This window comes from Cataglyphis hispanica, chromosome 17 (assembly GCF_021464435.1).
Source record: "Cataglyphis hispanica isolate Lineage 1 chromosome 17, ULB_Chis1_1.0, whole genome shotgun sequence".
Lineage (NCBI taxonomy): Eukaryota > Metazoa > Arthropoda > Insecta > Hymenoptera > Formicidae > Cataglyphis > Cataglyphis hispanica.
This window is the reverse complement of record NC_065970.1, coordinates 550137-569572: the sequence shown is the minus strand read 5'-3', so window position 1 is coordinate 569572 and position 19436 is coordinate 550137.

The window sequence follows — 19436 nt, the reverse complement described above, 5'->3', positions numbered from 1 at the left end:
TCTTTTTCATTTCGTATCAGCTTTGTGGATATAATTGATCTTAACGTTTCTCTTTTTCGCGCCGCATGATTTAGCGCGAAAAATTTGTGTGTATACATTTTTCTCAATTCTTTCGTTAAATATGATATAATGACGAAATACATTTTTTTGGGGGAGAAAGTTTACTATACAATTTAAATGCCGTGTTTATAGATAAATGATGGATCATATCAGTTTGTAAAGTTTAATTTTCTGTGTTAAATTGTTAAAGATTTATCAAAACAGCGTGCGTTTATAATCCTAAATATCAGCTATTCCTATTTTAGTATTAATAGCAATATCCAACAATTCGTCGCACGCCACCGCCATAGTTTCTCCAACTCAAGTTTCTGTTACGCGGATTACCGCGAAATATTGGTGAGAATTAATGAGAATAGTAGTTTGCATATCCGAGTAATATCGTTACGCTACGACACAACTATTACATCAACCATTGATATAACGAAAGACTGGCCGTAGCATAATAATCGGTATAACGAGATTTATATATATGAAAATGAATGTTGAATTTTTATCAAAAAGTCTAGTAAATTCTTTTTCTTTCTATTAATATAATATTGGTCACCAATTAATTATTTATCAGATTTTTACATTTTATAGAATTTACGTTTTATGCATTTACATTTTATAGAGTATATAATAATTGATATTCTACCATAGCGCGTGCAAAAGTGTAAGAGTAGGAATATCGAAAAAAGAGAGCAATTGTGCACGTCCAATGTCGCATAAGAAGCGAAGCGTTAATTATACACCGACATATAATTACATGTATAATTCGAATTGCGTCTCGATTACGGTCGCGGTAATTCGCGCTCTCACGGTGACGAAAAGTAATTCGGGGTATTGATCGTTCGCGCGCGGTTGATGGTTTCGTGTTCCCGCTATATAAAGGGAAGCCACTATACGATGCTTCGACGGGGAATTGGGAGGGGGAGGGGGAGGGGGGGAGAGGCTTGAGAACCCCTGTTTGCTCACCTCGCTATGAAATTGGTTGGGACCACTTTGACGCGTCGATGAACTCCTATACCTCTCTCTCTCTCTCTCTCTCTCTCTCTCTCTCTCTCTCTTTCTCTTTGTTAGTGCTCTCAAAACTTTTCTTACCCCAACTGTACTTTCGTACAGTGCGCTCTTTCGTGTACATGTGTGTGCCCGCGTACTATGTGCGGCGTGTTCTCGTGCCAGATTCTCTCGTGGCGTCGCTCGCTGCAAAATGCGATATCACCCGCACCGTTTATCGCGCACGAATGTGTGTGCGAAATCGCCGGCTGTATTTAACACACTGGAACAGATTTCCATAATCGTCCGCTATTCGCCTAACGCCGCGATTATACAGGCCTGAGTAGCGTATGCGCCTGCCTTCGCAGCGACATACTCGACACGGCTTTGAATGCTTGGATTTTTTTTTTTATCGAATTAATTGAATGCTTCTAATGAATGCAATTGGCCCGGTTTTATTTATGAATGTTTGCAGACGACCAGCTCTTGACAACAAATGAAAAAAGAATAACTAGAAATATTTTTTATATAATAATTTTTTCTTTGTATTCGTATCGTTTTATGCAAAAGGTAATTATGTTGGAAAATTTGAAAGGACTTTAAAAAAGAAATTTAAGAGCTTTCTTCATTATTATATTTAATTCTTACATCATCAATTAGGAATTAAAAAGACAAGATTACAGATGATACATGTCATTTAATCGCGTGTCATGTAAAGGAATTAAATAACATTTTGTTGTAAATGATTGAAATCGAGGAAATTCGCTGATTAAATTAAATCAGTAAACACGCCATTGAACGGATCACGTCGAGACTTATTGCATCTCTGATACAAAGCCGTGAGACTTGTCGACTGTTGATTGAAACACACCCGCCGTATTAACGGTCTGCGTTATATCATAACTCGGAATTAATTATCCGGGATTACTTTGCGGCAACCATTAGGGCATCCGAGTAGTTAAAGCGCAAAGGCAAGCCAATACCAGCTTCTGGCTTTGTGGGATCATTCTCGTCGGTGCTCCAGTTATAGGACCCTGGTCTGCAACCGAAGGATTGACTGTGTTATCGAACAATATTACCGGTATGCTTCCCAGGAATTAATTAGGTTCGCTCGAAACCGCGAAAGTGTCGACCGATTGCCGATCCTTGCTGCTCTCTCTCTCTCTCTCTCTCTCTCTCCCTCTCATATTTCTTGTTTTATATCTCAATACAATTTTTTTCTTTTATAAAAGTACTTTAAATTTTCGATGTGACAAATTGCAAGTTCTACCGGCTCTCTTAACGTTTTTTTTTTTAATCTGATGTCAGTCTATTCGGTGAAGAAATCGCGGCAAAGTAGTGACGATGGAAAATTATACGCGTTGCGTGGAACAAGGTGGACGATCTTCTCTCGCGATTTCACTATAGGACGAATTTCGAGATGCGGTTATGCGCGCACAGTACTTGGCGAGTGACAGACAGTCTCTCTCTCTCTCTCGTTCTCTCTGTCGCATTCTCCGCGTCGATCCCGTTCTTTCTCGATGGCTCTCTCTCTCTCTCCATCGAGGTGTGATGAGTTTCCGGCGCGGAGGTTACCTGGCTCTGCGAATTCCGGATTTAACGACTCGCGTATTGATCGCCTCGAGTGCGGTGTAATGGACTTGGTTCTAAAAAGGGGACACGGTACGCGAATATCTAGAAGCGGAAAGCGGTAAATTCCCGCAAGGAGAAGATGAGAGAGAGAGAGAGAGAGAAAAAAAAATCTAGACTAGAGTATCAGAAGCGAGCGTTCTTCTTTTACATTTTCGTGAATAAATTGTACATGTTGGTTTAATATGCCCGACGCAGCATCGCAGTAGAGCTCAGAAATGAGTTTCCATCGGATGGATATGCCGTTTTATTTCGCGCCACTCATGATGATTCGGAAAGTGCGCTAGCGTATTTCTCTCGATCGAATACATTGCCTTTCTCGAGCGCTTTGCATGGCGTATACAAATTGTAGTGGTGACAAGAAAGTGTCAATTTTTTATTCGCTTATTTTTTAAAAAGAATTAACGATTTAACCTGATTTATCTCGGAAAAAATAGGCCTAACAGCGAGAACGATTTCGCGCTCGTGACCGTTTTCGACCAAGTGAGAAACTTGGTGTGAATGGAACGGACTCGGAAGAGCGGGGTATGTCGGTGAGCCCCAGCTTGCTCCTAGCTTAACAGAGATTTCGTGCGAATGTTCCGGAAGCTAGAGCGTGTTAAACGCGTTGGGTTTCGAGCGTGAAGGCGGCTAGGATATTTGTGGGCGGAGGTGGAGCGGACGAAGGAAGTTGGGGGTTAGATGCCGCATCGACCAAAGAAAGGGAGATAGAGTGAGAAAGGGAAAGAGGGGGGGGGAATGGAAGGGATGAAGAAAGGCAACGGCGAAATGGCTTGGATTTTCGGATTTTACGCTTTTTGGGCATTGCTCTGGCGTGCACCCAGCTTCGGTTTGGCGCATCGAGCGACCGAACGTACGTTCGGTTATAGTGGCGTCTATCTGTACATGTGTCCTGCTGGAAACTTTCTTATCGCCGAAAATCCTCTCGGGCTGAAAGGCGATTTGCGAGCCGATTCTCGGAAAGTAACACATTCCGTCAACCGCTGTCCATTGCGTTCCGCGTTCTTGTGATTGGCGCCTTCACATATTCTCATAGCAAAAGCCTTATCAAGCCGATCAATGACGATAATTGAGGTAGTAAGGAAACGAATGCACAATAAAAGATGACGGTAAATTCATGACGATCATCATAAATTTATCTTAACATTTATAGTTTAGGTGATACAAATTATCGGATTAATTTCGATCTCCGGTATTAGCGCCACTTGTTGGCTGTTGGCGAAAGTAATAAGATACTTGGTAAATCGGCACCTTTCGGGCATTCGGAGAGGATGGCGATTAATAATCGCGACTTGGTAAACTCGTGACGATTCGTTTCCCTCGGAAAGTTTCGTAATTACTGATAATCTCGAGCGGCGGGAAAATGATCGGCAGGAATCCTGGCTGGCAAAAAAAGATGGTGCGAGGAGAAAGATTTCCTGTCCGCTAGGGTAAGAAAAGCGCCGAGATAAAAGACTTACCGGGCGATTAATAAATCGAGTGTCTAATTGAACGAACACTTTCGAGGAAGATTCAATTCGGCGTGTCGCCGGCTGACTTATTCCTCCTTACTTTTATTATTTTACACAAAATAAGATGTAATCGAGGAAATTGTATTAAGAATCTGATTATAAAATAATGAGTGTTTTTCAAACTTTTCTTCCGAACCACATCATCTCGAATGGCTCAATTAAAATATAAATTAATATATAAATTATAATAAAATTTGATATAAATTAATTTTATTAAATTTTATTAAAATAGGAACAAAATTTTAACTTGTACTATTACACGATGTTCGGGACAATGTCACGTAAGGAAAATCAATATGATGGAAGCCGACTTAAGGCGATAAGTAAGGCACCATCTATGACAGAATGAGTGGAAAGTACGAAATAAATAAAGAACAAGCATGAATTTGGGCTACCTCGAATCTGTCGAGGTGAGGAACTAAGGGAATTGGAACAGATTTACTTGGCTTTCGATCTTCTCGTCCCTTGCACGTGTAAGGGATCGACATAAGGCTTTTTCTCGCGGGAGGGGGTGCTTGTGACTCGAGGGTGGAAAAGAGGACTGTGCTTCTTTTGAGACTATGATTGCACTCGCGTGTTTCCCTTCGCGTTCGCATTAATACTTACATTTCATAACTCGATTATTCATTTTCTTCATTCATTTTTTAGTCGCGTAGCGGAATATTTTTTATTCTTACCGCGGAAAAAATAATTGTGTGAAAGCAAATATAATTAAAAAAATATATATATAATTTTAAAAAATAAACTTTTTGAAATTTTCGATTATTATCTAGAAGAGTTAAAAAATTAAATTTGATTAAATTTTTATTAATCATTTTTCTAAACTATATATATATATATATGTATTAAACATATATATTTTTCTTGCCTTCATTTATCAGTTTGATCAATTTAATATCTTTGTAAACTGTCGTATGTGCAATCCGGTCGTAACGGACGACCATTACGAGCGAGGAAACTTCTCTCTTTCTCTCTCTCTCTCTCTCCGCGTACATATTTCATATAGTTCACGACTAGCAGCACGCTGGGTCTTGTTATTTAACGGTCGGTGGAAGGGGTTTCGTCGTTATATGGCGAATCCTCTACAAGCTCAAACATCTGCGCTCGCAACCACCACCATTCGTTGACGCGGACAGGTATGTGTTTATTAAATTTAGAATTAGGCGAGTTGGCGGCGGGCTCGAATTCCGTCGCTCTCCTGCAACGACCTGCGGCGAATCATCATTGTCCGTTGTCAGTTGGCTCGTGCACGTGCACTTACGCGGGCACGTAAAGAACGCGTTCGTGACGTTGCGTATGCTTTGAGGACACTTCTCTTTCTTCCATTTTTGAAAAAGTCCACGATATCATATACAATGCTGCCTTTCACGCGTTCTTTTTCCTCGAAAGACATGGACCGGTTTTATGGATATTTTTTTATTCCATATTATCCGCTGAATTATATATTTGTTATTTCAAAGTATCGTCGCGTTTAATCAAAAATTAAACATTTGAAACAAAATTATATGATTTTTTTTTCAAGTCTTTTTTAAAAGGATTTTTTTTAATAAAACATCATTTGTACCCGCTGCTTTTAGAGAGTTTACGTTTCACAATTAACACGTATATGTGTTTTGTGTGTGGCGATATTAAAGCACGCAAAGCACGGAAATACCCGTTTATTTACGCAACAATCGCATTCTTTCGGTTGAAGAAGCGGCGGCGCCCGAGATTCACAGTCGAGCGAAGGAAAGCCACGATTAGAAGGATAAACTCTGCGCTATCTGGCGCCGTTTTAACCTCGGCAAAGCGACATCGTTTTGTTCCACTCGCGCGGTGGAAAGTTTTAACGATACCCGTTCATCGCGGCCGTTCCCCTCGTGGAAAAGCGTCGTTTCCGTAAATTTCAGAAAAATCTCGACTGGAAAATTTCGGTGTAAGAGTAATTAACGCGCAGCATCCCCGGGATTTACTTTGTTCGCTTCGCTCTCGGTTTCCGCTTTGTTCGTCGCGTCACTCCTAGCGAGCATATAAATAATAGGAAGATCAACGAAAAAAAAAAAAGTAAAAGCTAGGAATCTAGATTTATCAAAATATAAAGAAAAATCTCATACTTCCACTGTTCCATCCGGAAAAAAAAATATCTCTAGAAAAAAAAGTTAATCTCTGGATAGGGTCGAAAATTTCGACTGGCAGCTTTGCTCGTTCCATCCAGAATAATATGAGTAATTTTAATCAAAGATACCTTTCCTTTTCTCCCCCATCTCACAGTCAAACACACAGGACACCGTCTCAAACCGAAGCGAGATCGTCTTCGACCGCTCACGGGGATGTGCGAATTAACTTAACCCTTGCATCCCTCACTCCCCCGTTTTTCCGCGCCTTTTTTTTCCCCCCCTCGTCTCTGCGTTTTTTTTTTTCCCTTGCCTCCGCGCTCGCTTCTTACATCGACGCCAAGGAGCAGCGCAATCCCTTTCATCTCGGCTCCGTCAGTCGCGTCTTCTCCGCTGGCTGCTTTGCCTTCTTCCGCTGCCGGGTATAAAGTTGCGCGGCGGTTGCTTGTATTCTCGCGGCTTTTCAAATTATATGTTCAACTTATTTTCCCGCCCCTTCTCCTCTCCTCCTTCCCTTCTCCCGTCCCGCCCCGGGGATTTTCCAGCGCGGCGAGTTATGGGGGAGGGGGTGGGAGAAGGGAGATTCCGCCCTGAAGATTCCGCGGGAGGAGACGACGGGGTTCTCTCTCACCACCCCCTCGTCAAAGCTACGAGGACTTTATGAAGCGCCGAAAGAGGTGCATGATTCGATTCCTGCACGACGCAACCAATCTCTTTGAGGAGTGATTATTTGATATTTTCTTAACGGATACGAGGGAATGAAAAACTTATTTTTACTTAAGAAGAACACGTTACATGTCACGAAATATTGTAACATCTTACTTTATTTAACATTTATGATTCTTATATAAGATTTTCTACTTGACTCTTCAATCGCGTTCCTTCCTCGAATTCAACTACAATGTCTAATGTAATTAAACGTACGTGTCTGCATTGAATATATTTCTTCAAGAAAATTGTTCGATTAATTCAAATTTTTTTTTAAAATCTTGTCGTCCGGTTGCGGTTTATGTACGTACCGTACTCGGCTTGTCGGAGTGCTTCCAAAGAGGATTAAACAGGGCAAATGTTGATGCGTCGCCGCTCGAGAATTATCTCGACAGGTCTTTGATTCGCGTCATAACGCGGTATCGGACGACAGTTCTGTCCAAGACCCTTGGCGAAGGGATTAAATCGATAGCGGCTAAAGCGCGAAAGCGCGCATACATTGCCGCGATAACAGGAAACTCGAAGCTTGCTTCCATAAACATCGAGAATGGACTTTATCCGTCTACTATACTAACATCTCGTCGTAAACCACGGCGATGCATTTAATTTCCTCGTGCTTGAAAATCCTTACGACGTGGTTCCAACCCATCCACGTTATTCTACGAGGCTGTCAACTCTCTCTCTCTCTCTCTCTCTCTCTCTCTCTCTCTCTCTCGCGCAGCTTTTTACTCTTTCTTTAATAGGCACTCTTCGCTTTGCTCGTATAACACTATATAGAACCTTTACCTCGAGAAAAAAACACGAGTTTCCACGCGCTCGTTTAGGATTAATTTCCAGGAGATTGTTGCCCGTGTGACGTAAAGGCTGATCATTTCGCGTTCGCCGAGTCTATGCGAGCTTGCTAATTGCCGAAATGGAGCCCTCAATTCTTTTTTTTTCATAGCTTAATATCCTCCATTTCCCGGCAGGAAATCCGAAGAGTAGCTCGGATTACGCGGGCGAAGGAAGTGGTGAGGAAGTAGCGAGAAAAGTTGGCGTTAAAACCAGCGTTCCTTAACAGTGGCACTAAAGGCGAACCCTCCTCGGTCTTTAACCGAGGCAGCTTTGCGGCCTCTTTAACGCCGGCGTAGCGTTACGCTTAACGTTTACGGTTGGCGCGACCTGTCGCGCGGACCAGACTGACGGATATTTTATATTTTATAATGTCGCTTCTAAGAGAGAGAATGAAGAAGCACTATCATCCTCTGTTTTACGCGACGTTTCTTCTCAGACGCGAAACGAGAGGCGAACTTACGCAATTTACTTGCCGCGCGAATTTTTCTCTAAAATATACGTCTAATACAATAAATATTGCTATGAAATGTGGCTTAAAGGTGGCTCAAGTGGCTTTGCGCGATGTCGACGCGTCGTGTCCCGTGCGTTATCGAATTTATAGTTATGATACGTAAGAGATTACGTTGATTATTTCTGTCAATCAAAGTATATAGAATATTTAAAATATCCGAGCTACACACTGCTGAAAGGTTTAATATCGACAGTCGGAGTTATTGGCGAGCCACCGCTCGAAAAGTGGCCGGCAAGCATATCGTTCAACTTAATTTAATTTGGCGCGCGTTCAGAAATTCACTCATCACGGCTTTGTCGGCGCTTTGCGGCGTGATCGATTAGATCGTCACGCGAGAGAATCCGAATTGGCCGTTGAATTCTTCATTCGCTGACTGGCCCTCTCCCGCGAACACGTTCCGCATGTCGAGTCGCAATGCACGGTCGCGCAAAAGAGATTTAATTAATACAATTGATCCGCGAAAGCGGATCGATCTCCCTTGTGCCAATCGCCTTGCAATTTCAATTCCTCTTTCGGAATGTTCACTATCGAGCATGAAGTCGACATGAAGCCCGAGTGTTATCGTCGCCCTCGGCGTCGACGTCTGGATTAAACGCATTTTCCAAATTCCGTCACTCGCGACTGGGAGGTGAAGGGGAGAGGGAGAGAGAGAGAGAGAGAGAGGACTCGTAAATCTTCCTTTGATGTGCGCTTTGTCGACGGACAACTTCTTTTCTTTTGAGTTTTTCGGTTGAAAATTAAACGCGTGTTTCGATCACATTTCGACAGATATTTAAAGCCTGCTCAGAAATTTATGCGTGCATTTGTGTAATACGTAATATGCAGGTCTGGTAATTAAACCTGTCATTGTGCACCGAGACAGACACGGCAGAGAGAGAGAGAGAAGGAGAGCGTAACGCCGACAGGCGTACTTGTCGCTTTACGTAAAGCGTTTAGAAACACGACATTTTTGTTCCCGCTGTTCGCGCGCGTCCTTCTTTCTTTTTTTTTTTTACGCCTCCGCCCCTAATAATGCTCGTGTCACCAGCAGGCGCATTAACGTGCGCTTTCCCTTACATAATGCTCGGCGAGAGCAAGAAAGTGCACGTCAGTCTGCTGAAACGGGCTCGCGCGAGCTTAATTAATGCGACTTTTGCAAAAATTTCATCGCTGCAAATTGTAGCGAGTGATGATTGCGGTGAAATCACTCAGACTGCTACTTTGGAAAATACTGTACGATACTGCGAAAATAAAGGAATTATTGCACGCATTTAACACATGGGAATTTTCGTTGTAAACGGTATAAGAGAACTTTGACTTTCGCGTTAAATATAATATATATCAGGATTTTATATCAGCGGAGAATAAAGGAGTTTATCTCTCTGCGATCTGCAAAATTTTAACCGATGTTGGACACACACTCGGATCAATTTTATTCAACAATATCAATTGTTTGAAACACACGACCATGGATATATCTTTTCCTTTATTCTCTTCCTCGCTTAAAGAAGAATCCTATTGTATTTCATTGACTTTTCCTTATATTTGAGTTTCTTCTCGTCCTCGACGAGAATTGAAAATTTACCGAGAAATGAGCCGTACTAAAGTTTTCAAGTTGAACTCCAACGAATGGTTACGCAAAAAGAGAAATAGACATATAAACATTGGCATTTTTTTCGACATTCACCATGTACGATTGATAATGTTTCTCACAGCGCATCGTTATTTATTTAAATAATAAAACGAAAGAAATTGATAAAAAATAACGAGCCAAAAAGACAATATTTTATTTCAATTTTAATTCTTTCGTCTCTATTTCCAGAAATTTTATTTTATACGTAAAAGGAATAAATATAAAATATGTGAGAACGGTATGTAATAAAATAATTTCAAAGTACACATTTAATTAAAAATATTTGGCTCTTCTCTTTGCCAAAGGGGAGATATTTGTATAATCAAATATTATCTCATCATCAGCTTATATATTATTCTTCTAACATCATGACTTTGCGATAAATCTCGGCGCTTTATCAAATCACAATTATTCCATAATAAGAGGTCAGAGTGTGCGGGTCGAGCGTCTCTGCATAGAAGTGGAAGCAAAAGTGCCTTTATTTTCAATTTTCATAATAGTCATATCGATCGATCCGTGCCGAACAAGTGTAGAAGCAAGGATCGTACGTACACACACCCATACATACATATATATGATCGGATAGAAACGGGATGCGCGATATAATCGAAAAGGGGTGATAGGCGGGTAAGACGGAAGAGCGAGAGAGAAGAGGAGTGACTATAACGGGGGTAGCGTTAGATAAAAGAGGACGAGGTAGATATCAATCATAGGGGGCTCAGGCCTGTCAAGCCACACTGACTGCGCACGACGATAAAGACACCGAAATCGAGCGACGCGGAGACTCTGCCACACGTGCTCTTGCCTTCGCTCTTTAAACTTTAAAGAGAAACAGGTTGTTTGCGCGACGGCACTTTTTATTACAAGAGCGAGCCGCGCGACGTCTCCCCATGTGACTGTACGTGTTGCCAGAGTGTTTTGCGACTATCGCATTCTCATAAGCACGCGATCAAATTGCGCGTGTCAAGTCTTGTAATTTTACGAGGAATAATGTAACAAATCGTTAAAAAAACGACATTGGTCTCTATTCATGTTAAGCTTACATTTTCTCAGATATCAGCCATTTCGCTCCTCTCTCCGTTAAGTTTCGGATTTACGATCGGTTTCGCCAATGATTTCGGTAAACTCGATATAAATCGCGTATCATATATATATTTACCGAGTTTACAAGGCTTATATATATATATATATATATATATATATATATATATACCCACGCGGTAGATGCTTTATACGGTATGGTTTCTCTGCGCGTGCACACATAGTGTATTCCTCTCCCTCTAAGGGAACTTTGGACGAATCGGAGTACTCGACGAGGAGGGGACAGAATGGAAAATAATAACTTTTTCATTTACCGGGCGAGGCATTACCGCGATATATAAGCGCCACTGGTTGCACGATAAAACTAAGGCAACGTGGTCGTCAACGACGAGCTTCACCGTCGTCCTACATCGCGTTTTACTTTCGCGAGCAGATAACTGTGATATCGAGTGTGTTATTACACACAATATACATATATATATATAATATTGCACTAATATTCAAAATTTTTCTTCTGTTACAGGAAATCTTGGAGCTGAAAACCGATGGATGGAATCGACTCTCGGACAATCAGTCGCTTCAGTTCATAAAAATGTTTCTCCTATGTTCTTCACCGGTGAGTTTTTACGTAAATAATTAATTAATTATTATTGCGACTTGACAATGTCAATTAAAATACTGTCAACAATCGTGATTAAAAAAAATATTTCGTCCATCTGTTTCTTTATAGTTTATTTTTTAAAGTTTGATACGTTTATTGCTCTTGATATAAATTGAATTGTTTTGTTCGCGCGCGTTGTGAATACATAATAAGAAAAAGATATTTACATCTTTTAATCGAGATTAATAAATTTCTCGATATCAGGTTTGAGACCGCGCGCGCGAGTATAAGAATAATTTAAGATCCTAATTAGTTTTTGAAGGTTTTTTTTATCTCTCTTGTTCCTTTACGTAACGCTTCTTTATAGTATTCTATTATATTCATGCTACGTATTATATGATAATAATTGTCTGTCAAGTAACAATAATATATAGTGTATGACCTAGATTCGCATTCGTCCTCGCTACATAATTTCCGCGTAACGCGTTTGTCGCGGTATACAGGGTGTGCCGGAGGTGGCGGAGTAAAAGTACGTAACGTCGTAAAAAATCGATCGTTGAATTCAAACGTTGAAAGGCCGTAAAAGGCAATTGCGAAAGCGTATTTTCCGCGACGATTAAACATTATCGAGCATACGCAGTATGCAAAAATTTTACGTCTATCGCAAACGATAATCACTCACGGGACATAAAAATTCTTGAGATTATTTCTAAAATAAATAGATAAGGAATAGAGGATTTTTATCGTAATCGGTAATTTGAAGAGCCGCGAATAAATGATTACACCACGTTTTGGATACTCGATCTAGCAGCAAACTTCCGAGCCACCTTGTAGATCGGCGTGTGTGTTTGCACCGTGCAGGCGCAATATCCAAGCTACCTGTCGGCCATCAACGTCTTCGAACGATTTATCGTGACGTTACACGCGAGCCTTTCCGCCGGAAAACTTTTTCAATTCGTGTCGGTTTCTCAGTTATTAGCACCCCGCGAATTTGCCTGGCTATTAATCCTACTTCAGACTTTTATCTCGGTCGCATATCCGCCGGAAAAGGCGGCCGGGTGTGGATATGCCCGATATGATATTCGTGACATCTCAACCGGATCGTGTTTCCCCGAAGAATAGCACTCGCGAGTACGTTGATTTATTCCTTCAATTTGGATAACTCGTTTCATATCAGGAAGAACGCGAGAACGAGAAATAAACGAGAGCGTCAAAATACGACGAGTAAGGAATGAAAGTTGCATTGATTATTTTTTGGATATAATGATAATGATAATAATAATAATAGTAATTTTTTTTCTCGGAAAGAATTACCGTCTACCACTATTTTTGTGCATTGATAAAAAAAAAAAAAAAAAGTTTTTTTGAATATTAAATATTTTATGCGTTGCTATTTGGTGTGTCATGGTAGTAAGATTAACGATTCAATTGCGATAGGACAACAGCCTTTATTTAACGACTTCAACTTTGTCGCGACAAGCGATTTTATCCGCATAATTATCGCGGCGGGTATGAACGATTTTTAGATACGAAAGCAGCCTGTGTGTCAAGCGTCATGCTGGCGCTATTTTAAATAAACGAACGCTTATAGTATATAATAGTATGCACTATTTACGACGCAACAAGTACATGCTCCTTCGTGAAAAGAAGTGAATATTTTATAAAGAGAGGGTGCGTGACACAATACTTGTGCTTAATATAGTAATATTTCGGTCAACGAATTGCATTTTGTCCGACCGTTGCGTCTGACGATCTGTCACACGGTAGAAACTCGCTGCGCATTTTACGAGGTGGCAAGAATAATCGAAATAATCGTTATGCGTACGAGGGTGATTGGGAGCGAGCGGGCAGCGAAATTAATTTTCTCGATGAGAAATAATCCCTCAGATTGTGCGAGGAGTCGATTCCCCGCGACCGCATGTACGCGGCATTAATACATCCACGTGCGCCACAGTTTGCTATGCACAAAGGGCGAAGGGCGCGGTCGCGACACGGGGCGGAGGGAGGGAGGGAGGGGGGGAGAGGGGTAGTAGAGATATTAATGCCACCGATTAATGCTCTAAACGTTACGTTAATCGCCATTAGCCGTTCGGACTGTGCGCGCAGATCAACATTGTTTGCTCATCACAGACATACGCTCACACACACACACGTGCGTATCGTGCGAGCATAGATCGAAATACTCGCTCTATGCATGTCTCGCGAATATAAGCGTGCCGTGGACACATCCGTCGTTGCGATCACGTTCCGCTCGTATTATAACGAATTATTGGCGATGATGAAACACGCCGTGGAAACGAGTGACAGTGATTAGTAAATGAGTTGTCGCTGTTTCGCCGTCCCGTCGCCTGGCTGTGGCGCGACGTGAGCTGTCAAGCTTGCAAGCGGATTAAGGCTCGTTACGTACGAATCGATTCAAGTGATTAGTTGGAATGATTTATCTCTTCTCGAGCCATCGGTACTTTTGATGACTCGAACGTATATTTATCGAACGAGAGGGATAGCCTCGAGTAAATACCTTTTTCTTTTACGAGAGCTTTCCTCCATAGACGGCTATAGACACACTTTTGAATTTTTCGCGAAATTTTTTCAACGAGCCTCCATCCCTTTTCGTTATGTTTTGAATATCGTATCAATCTAAAAAAAAAAAAAAGCTTGATTTGTTTAAACTCGCAGCCGCCGCATTCCGTCTGTAATTATCTAAGTTTTATAACGTAATCGTGTATACACAGCCACTCTCGACTCATCGTCGATTGCAAAAAATCACGTTCGATACTGAATTCCGTCGGTTTCCGATTTGAAAATTTAATTGAAATTCCCGACTATCGGGATGAAAAGTAAGCGTTGTTTGTTATTAAATAATATCGCGCGCCGATCGATATATCGTGTTAATATTGACATTCAACGATAGGCTACGCGGACGTGCGTAACATCGGATTAACGTTGCAGTGTGAAAACGCGTAATCGATATGGTTGCATTTGCAACGATTTTATGTAGAGGCAAATATTTCGGCGATATAAATTCACTTGGTTTGTATCCATGGTATCCATGTATGATATGAAATTCTCCCTCTCTCTCTCTCTCTTTCTTTTCCTCTTTCTTTTACAAACCTCTTTTGTACGATGAAAAAGCACACGCACACGAGTACATGCATCTGTTTTATTGCAGAAATTATACGCACGTATAATTGACTGCTATTACATCTTGCACATATTTTTAATGGAAAGCTTCTCTTTAGATAGGTGCAAAACAACATGTTTGCGAATACAATAGTTTTCTTTTCCTTAGATATAATACAAAGGCAAATAAGAATGGCAATATCGGGATTTAAATCAATCTCGATCGTTATTTTCGTTATATTACGGGGGTAAATTGAACGACATCGGTTCGATTTAATCGTAAATTCCGTCGTGTCGGCGGAATTGAGATTCAAACCCGATCGATGTTACGTGCGATTCGCGAGTTGGGTTACGTGCAATTACAGGACGCGGCTGTCGAAGCTCTTACGCTTTCGTCGTTGATTATAAGCTATTGTCCTCGTGGAATCCTGAGTAGGCGGTTACGAAGCTTTTATAGAAAAAAGTTTGAAATTACGCATATATTATACATACAAAGAGTTTCAACACGTTTGGAGGATCTGATCGAATCATCGTCATCGCCGTTGAAAAATGTCTGCAGAGCTGCATTTATAATCGCTACATTTGTGCGATAAAAGATTACGATACGCCCGCGCATTTCCATTAATTTAATAACGCGGCTCATGAACGTCCGAAACGGGCGAAACTTTTAATTATAAATATTAATCTCGCGCGCGTTAAAGGCAAACTGGCCGGCGTGTTGGCTAGAAGCGTGGATTGTTAAAACGAAATTAATACGCGTCGTAAACGGGGGAAAATGTCGATCGGGTTTTAAAACTTTCCGAGTACACGAGAAGCGGAAGCGAATGATACATTTCTCTGTGCCTATCGCGACGGAAGTCGCGATCCCCGCTTAACTTTTAATTGCGTACGTCTAGAAAAAAGACTGAAAAAAAAATATCTTGAACGAATAATTTCACACGATTCAAACTCGTCATCGCGTGGATGCAGGATGCAAAAATTAATTTACTTTATTATATCGATGATTCGGAAAAGTGTGTTATTGCATTATTATGCGTGCATATGTTATATGCAATTATATTAATATTATATAATCTTGTACTCTATCTAATTAACATCTAATTAATTTAAGTTTCGAGGAATAATCTGAAAATTATTGGCGCTATTACAATCAATCATGACGATTCTACGTAACCCGTTGCAACTCGCATAATATTTTATTTTTATATATTTTTGATATATATATATATATATATATATATATATATATAATAATTTGATGATATATATAATAGATATATATAATAATTTAATTAAGATATATATAATAATTTAATATTTAAGATATATATAATAATAGATATATAATAGATATATATAATAATATTATATATTAATAAATGACAATGTACAGACTTTGGATTAGGAAGAGCGATGTTTAATTAATGAGATAGCAGTCTGCTTTTTATCTCGTATGAATAAAAGTGAAGCCGGTAACAGCTCGAACGAACAACATCGCGGAATCGCGCGATATTTGACGAGGGTAAAACCATAGCAATTAAATGCTGTAACGGCAGGGAGAGGATTTATCCGCGTGTTAAATCCGAGTCAAAGCGATAGAGTCCGATAGAGAGAGGTCGGCCAGCTGTGTGTTTTAAGCTTCTTAACTGTTCTCTGAATGCCGGCTCTCGATGGTGCGCGGCCCGCGCCCGCCACCGCCAGTGAAACGTCAATCGACGCGTCCACGAGCAATTTCGGCAAATGGTTTGGATCACGGCCTTTTAGCTCTCGTGGCGCGAGACGTGGACGAGTGTGTACGTAGGTGCGGGTTTGCGGTGTACGATTGTGAGAGCGCGCGCGCGCGCACCTGTGTCGGTGAACGCGTGCAAAGAGCCGACCAAAGGGCCAGCCGCAGGCCGCCGCACATTTGTGCGCCGGTGTACAGTACATACTTTCTCGCACAACGACCTGCTCTTTGCCCGGCTACGAACATGGCGCAACACACTGCGCGAAATTACGCTGAGAAAAGAGCTCTGCCCGTCCCGTTTGGGTCGCGGCCGATCTATGGGTCACAACGGTATCGCATACATACGCGGTATATCGTGCCGGTTTATCGGACCACCGAGTGTGTACGGTTACAAGGTTGACGATTATGAGCGCGACGCTTCTCGGCACCTATTACCGCCACTACGTGTATACGAGCGTGTGCTGCTTAGTTTATACCTGCCTATATCCGTCAGATTGAGATCGGCGCGAAAATTGAGCAAGATGTCGAGTGGAATTTTGATCTCGTATATTTTTATATTTACTAGTTTTTTCACTAGTTACTTGAATACTTGATTCCCAGATTAACGAATTTTTGTCAACACATGTATTTGATAAGGCCGAGTCTAATCACCGACCAAGAAACTTGATCCGCAGATAGAAAATTATAATTTTTTCTTTTTTTTCCTCGTTTCATTCGAACGTACATACGTTTCCAATTATAATAAACGTTGACACATTTATATACGAAATGGAATGCAATTGGCCACGTGTAATGATCCTTTTGCGAAACGTTGCACTCATTTCATAACTCACAAGAATTTCGCCTTTTTTTTTTTGTATATACATTTTATAAAACGGGATTCGAGATAGGAATCAACGGTTATGCTACGTACAATATTTTTTTTTTTATGAAAAATTCTTTACGAAAAATTCAAATCAACATAAAAAGTGAATAATATTATTTCGTCATTGACTGCACTTGAAATACAGTGCGAGACTTTGTGCAGCGCGCGGACATTTATGCGTCGCATTTATTTTTTGATAAGATATGCGAAGCATCGTTTTTATATATAATCTGAAGCAAAAGGAGCAAGAGTACAATGAAAGAATAGTAATCTATCGAGTATCTCGATATAGATATGTAAATGTGTAATTGATGACATGTATCACATATCAGGCGATTCGCATAAATTTCTTTCATTTCCTCACTCGTATCGTAAAGTAATCAAATATTTTGAAGGAAAATGAATCCATAGATGATGATCACTCCCTCGATTCCAAACTTGAAATGCATTATTGCACCGCCATAACCAGCTCGTCTCCTTTCGATTCGCAGGGATGTAAAGCACGATGATTCGCGCAGCGCGAATCTACGTCCGACGAAGTGGAATATTTTTGGCGTTGGCGTACATTCGCGTACAGAATATTTCCGTCGTCATGAATTTTTCCACTTTCGCTCAAGTTTTTATTGCGAGCGCCGTGCGAACGATGCGGGAACGGCGTCGTATTTCGCGAAATGTAACGCGATTTGGCGGCAAAAATTGCTTCCTCGCCGTCGAAGGTTCAGCGTTTGAATATTTTCAGGACGATACCGTCGTATCGAGAGAAGAAAAACGATGCGTATTACGCGCGCGGAAATGGTGAAAAATTATTATTATACCCAGTTGCCGTGTTTAGTGCCCTCGGTTTAGTTGGCGTATACGTTAATTATCCAGATGCCGTTTAAATCATTAAAATTTCGAGGTCGTGACGTATGTTGCGTAATTATGTTGCGCGTTATCGTTTACATAATTTAGATGCGCGCGAAACGAGAGAGAGAGAGAGAGAGAGAGAGAGCTCCACTGAAATTTGGAATATATATATTCCAATGGCGCGAGACGAGGCGTTCGATGCGCTCTGACTTTTCGTTTATGAGCGTCGACAAATTTTCGCTAAACTCACAGATAGAATCTATTGCGCGTGGAAAGCGCTCGCGATATATTTTACGAAATGCACGCAGCGGGATCAAACTTGCCGGCGGATGTAATGCACTAAATTATCTCGTAATATGTATGTATTGATGTTAAAAGCAGCATAAAACCGTGTAATCTTTGATTCATTTATCTTCAGTTATGCATGCATATATGTGTGCGAGAGAGAGAGAGAGAGAGGAATTATTGGACATTATTATTCTCTCTTTCGAGCTAAATGATTAAATTTCAAAGACATCGAATTCCCAAACGAAACTCGATTCGCTCCAATAATTAACAGATCACACGGTGGTTAGTCGCTTCACGCAACTGGAATGAATTTTTAAAATGAGTGGCTTTTTCTACTTTGACCACGAGCGAGCTACTTGTACATAGATCATTGTTAACGAATGGCGCGATAAAACGTATTGTACGTACAAAACGTACGCGTGTGTCATCTCCCTCACTCTCAATTTTTTTGATAAATAAAGTTTACGTTTATATTTCATTTTATTCCACTCATATATAACTCGCAGCATCCGCGACCTCCAACGACCGATGTCCCGAAAATTGATTCGTCACGCTGTGTTTGCACACGCACATACACATGCACTTTTTTCCGTCTCTGTCGTTCTCGCGCGTCCGACGTGATGTAGAATTCACGCCACGATTTGTTTGGTCGAGCTTGCTCTCCCGCACATCATCCCCTTCGCGCTGCATTCTGCCGCATGTATCCGCGGATATCTGTTTCATTGTTTTTCACGTATTGTTTGAGATAAATAATACGCCAGCGTCGGTCCCTTTTTTTTTTCATACTTTATTCGCGGAACGGGCGACGCGACGTGGCGACTCGTCGCTGCATTCAATTTTACATACTCGCTGCTGTCTACTCGGAGTCCAGCAGGAACGGTATTATATGTGTTTTCAACTCTTCCGGATACAAACAGAGAGAGAACAAATATTTGGAGAGGTTATTTTTATTGAGTTTCGATTAACCCTTTTCAGCTCCGATCAAGTCCTTGGAATCCTCGTTCACAGAGATCTCA